Here is a 3,961-nt window from a genome sequence, read left to right on the forward strand (position 1 = left end):
TCTTTCTGCAACTCATTAGGAGACGACCTGGGATTCATACTCCCAGTATTTTGATTTTAATTTTAATTTTGTGACAACCCCTTTTAAATTGATAAGTGGATTTTCGGCTGGTTTAGAACTGTACTTGCAACGTATCTCTTATAATAATTTCTTAACTCACCAATTTCCGTCACGTCAGCTGCCTTTAGGGTTTTTGTTTGTTCAAATTACCAAAAAATAGTAGGGAGAGGGAGAGAAAGAAGGACAACCTACATGCAGAAGGGACCAGCGGTGGCCACAGTGCAAACGGTAGTAGTTTCTCATGCGATGCAACGAGTTCCAGTTGAGTCCACATAGTCCTTGGAGAATATTGGTCATAGCCAGCACCAGCGGAGGTGACTACTACCGGAGGTGGGGAGAGAAAGAAAGAGAGGCTCTTTCAAAATAAGGGGGAGGGCACGCGATTCGAATTGAGGGCAAGTTTATCGTCAGATGAATCTAAGGATAACGCATTGCGCGTGACCAAAATGTAACGTTCTATTAATTGAGCTTTACTACCAGATTAGGTCGACAGTAAATCCAACGTTAACACTCGTGCCAATTTTTTTTGTTTCCCTCCAACTTGTACTAGCAAATTTACTGTCAAAAAATCTAATTCGCCAGTAACGTTTTGACCTGACAAATTCATTGGCAAATCTTCCGCTAAATCAACCGGTAAAGCCATATTTTGTCGGGATTTGCCTCTAGGCTTTCATCTCCTCTATTGCCAATCTCTATAAGACTGGTAACATTGTGTGGGCTTGCTGTGTCCATTTTTGTGCACTGCTCTAACACCTTTCAAGCAACGAACTAGAGGTAGGTGAGAACGATGAACTAGATTCGAGCAAAGGTATAGGCAAATCACCAATGGGATGAGACATGAGCAAGAACGCATTGGACGAAAAGCTAACTATGAAATTGGAATTTTTTTATATAAAATTATTATATTAGATCTGTTAAATCAGGGTTTGGGTGATTTGAAATTAAAGTTTTTCATTATAATATTATTGTATTAGATCTATAAAATTAGGATTTGGATTCTTTGAAATCGGAATTTATTTGGTATAAAATTACTATATTAAATCTGTTAGATTAGGTTTTTGAAGATTTCAAATCTTTCTTTTTTTATGAAAATACAATATTAGATCTATTACATTAGTGTTTAGGTGCTTTGAAATTGGGATTTTTTCTATAAAAGTTATTTCGCTAGTTTACTGTTGGTTTGGCCTTTTTTTAAACTCTTTTTTGGAGATTGATTTTATATTTGTACCGAACAAAAGAAGGCCTATTTTTGGTTAATTCGGTTAAATCAATTCATCTATTTAGTTTTTAGAATATTGATTTATATTGTTTGAAAGTTGTAAGAACCTGGGACTAATTCACAAGAAGAAAAATACATGTATATCTTAAATATGCATCAATAAATGTGACATGTGTCGGCCAAGGATTCGATGGTCCCAGAACGTTTGGACCATTAAATGGTCCTATAATAAAACATATTTTTTAAGTTTTTTTAAAAACGGCTAAATAGTCCTTATCTAATTCTAATTACAAATTCATCCCTTATGTATTATTTAATTATAAAATCTATTTTTTATTTTATAAATTATTATTTTATTATTCATTTATTATGTTTATTAATAATCAAAAACAAAAACAATAACGAATTAGATCTTCCATTGATCGTAATAACTTTTTTGGCAATTCCAATTGATTAAAATTTTATCTTTGATCCGTTACATCCGTAGAGGGTTGTGAAATCATATTTCTTAGAAAATCAATCGATTGGATTAACAAAACAATCGATTGGATTTCAGGTTTCCCATAACTCAATCAATTGAACTCATCAAAGCAATATGGGTTTAATTAATTCAATCGATTGGTTATGTTACCCAACCGATTGACTTACGCTATTAGAATGATATATGAAAGTTTAATCGATTGGTATGATAATACAATCGATTGAAGTTTGTACGTGACTAATGGCATATTCTAATTCAATCGATTGGTATGAGAATTCAATCAATTAAAATGTGACGTAAATAAGTTTTTATTTGCATCCAATCGATTGATATGATAATCCAATCGATTGAAATTTGAAATGCGCTATATATTAAGCCTGGTCACCATGTGTATTCAGCCTCCCTCCCCTTTTTAAACATAACAACACCATTTCTGCTAACCTCTCTTCTCTCTCTAAATCCAAAAAACTTCTCTCTTCTTATTCTTCTTCTCCAATCTCACCAATATCCACTCAAAAATACATACATATTATTAATCCTCATTCAAATCCCTACAAAACCCACCGAACCAATATCCCCAAAATGGCCAGAACTAAAAACGCCAAAAAAGCTAGGGTTGAGGGTGAAAGTTTTGCATCCGCCAGACTAATTGCTGCATCCGATTACATGGCAAGGTGGCTGCATCTTCGAGGGCATTGAATAACTATGTGGAAAAGTTCGAGTCAAGGGCAATTGTTCCTCCTAGGTACATAACAGCTGAGTTCATTCATGATAGACACTATAATTTGGTCTGGAATGCTTTGCAAACACAGCACTTGACTGATTTTGTACAAACTAAGGATGATTATTATCCCCACTTGGTTAGGGCTATTCATAATACTTTAAATTATGTTGTTCCAGAAACTATTGAAGAGGGTGAGGAAGTAATGCCACTGATTCAGTTTGATTTAGGGTCACGGCATTATAGAGTTACTTTGGAACAATTAGCTGAATAATGGAATTTAGTTTATCACGGGGCAAAATTTACTAGAGGTATTGCGACAGATGAGGAATGGGGCAAATATAATAGATTAGTTGGTTTTCAGAGTTTGTAGTATGAGAATCCACATATGGATGCTAGAGGTAATATAAGTTGCAGTGGTTTGGGTAATGAGCAGCGTATATTGATGTATTTGTTTTCATACATGTTGATTCCAAGAAAACATAATCATGGAATATTGTTTAACGAAGATATTCTAGTGCTTTGGGCTATGGTGACTAGAAAGGAGATAAACTGGCCTTATTTTATGGTTCATCATATGCTTGAAATGAAGAGAGGAAAATCAAGTGTTGGTTTTAGGATATGCTTGCCAATGGACCAAAATTTTCAAATGGCTTGGAATTGACTTGAGTGAAGAGAAAAGTATCGTCTTGACTAATGTAGCCAAGATTGATGACAGCACTCTAAGACAGATGGAAAGAGATTCGGATGCCCAAGAACCTCAGATCCAAGGAGAACCACAAGACCCTAAGGTGCAAGCACAACCCCAGGAATCCCCACCACCACTGCCTCCTTCGCCAACAATGCGAGATTTGATGGATGAATTGCGAAGCATAAGATTATACATTGAGGGATAATTTGCTGAGATGAGGCAGCGTCAAGACAGGTAAACTGAAGCTATCAATCGTCAAGGAGAAGCAATTGATCTTCTATACACTAATCTAGGCATCACAAACCTAAGGGGCATCATCCCAAGGCCTGAACCATGAAGAAAATGTGTCGAAGAATGTTGTTAAATCTGTTTCAGGGACTGGAAATTGTTTCAGTTGTTCTTAAAATCAATGGATATGCATTCAATCGATTGAAATAGAAAACCATTCGATTGAAGAATGCTTGCAATCATCTTGTGTATGCACTCAATCTATTGGTTTGTTAGTGAAATCGATTGAAGTATCCTCAATTACTCATTCAATCGATTGTTTTTTAGTGAAATCGATTGAAGTATCCTCAATTACTGATTCAATCGATTGTTTTGTTAATGAAATCGATTGAAGTATCCTCATTGTATTATTTCAATCGATTGGTAAGTGCTTGAACACGTGTAGTGCTATTCAACTAGAGTCCTCATTTTTTCCATGATAATATTAATAGAATGATTTGTTCTTGTTTTTATTTAACTATTAGTCATCCGTCCATTATTATTATTATTATTATTATTATT

Source organism: Arachis hypogaea, chromosome 12, assembly GCF_003086295.3.
Source record: "Arachis hypogaea cultivar Tifrunner chromosome 12, arahy.Tifrunner.gnm2.J5K5, whole genome shotgun sequence".
In the NCBI taxonomy this organism is placed as follows: domain Eukaryota; kingdom Viridiplantae; phylum Streptophyta; class Magnoliopsida; order Fabales; family Fabaceae; genus Arachis; species Arachis hypogaea.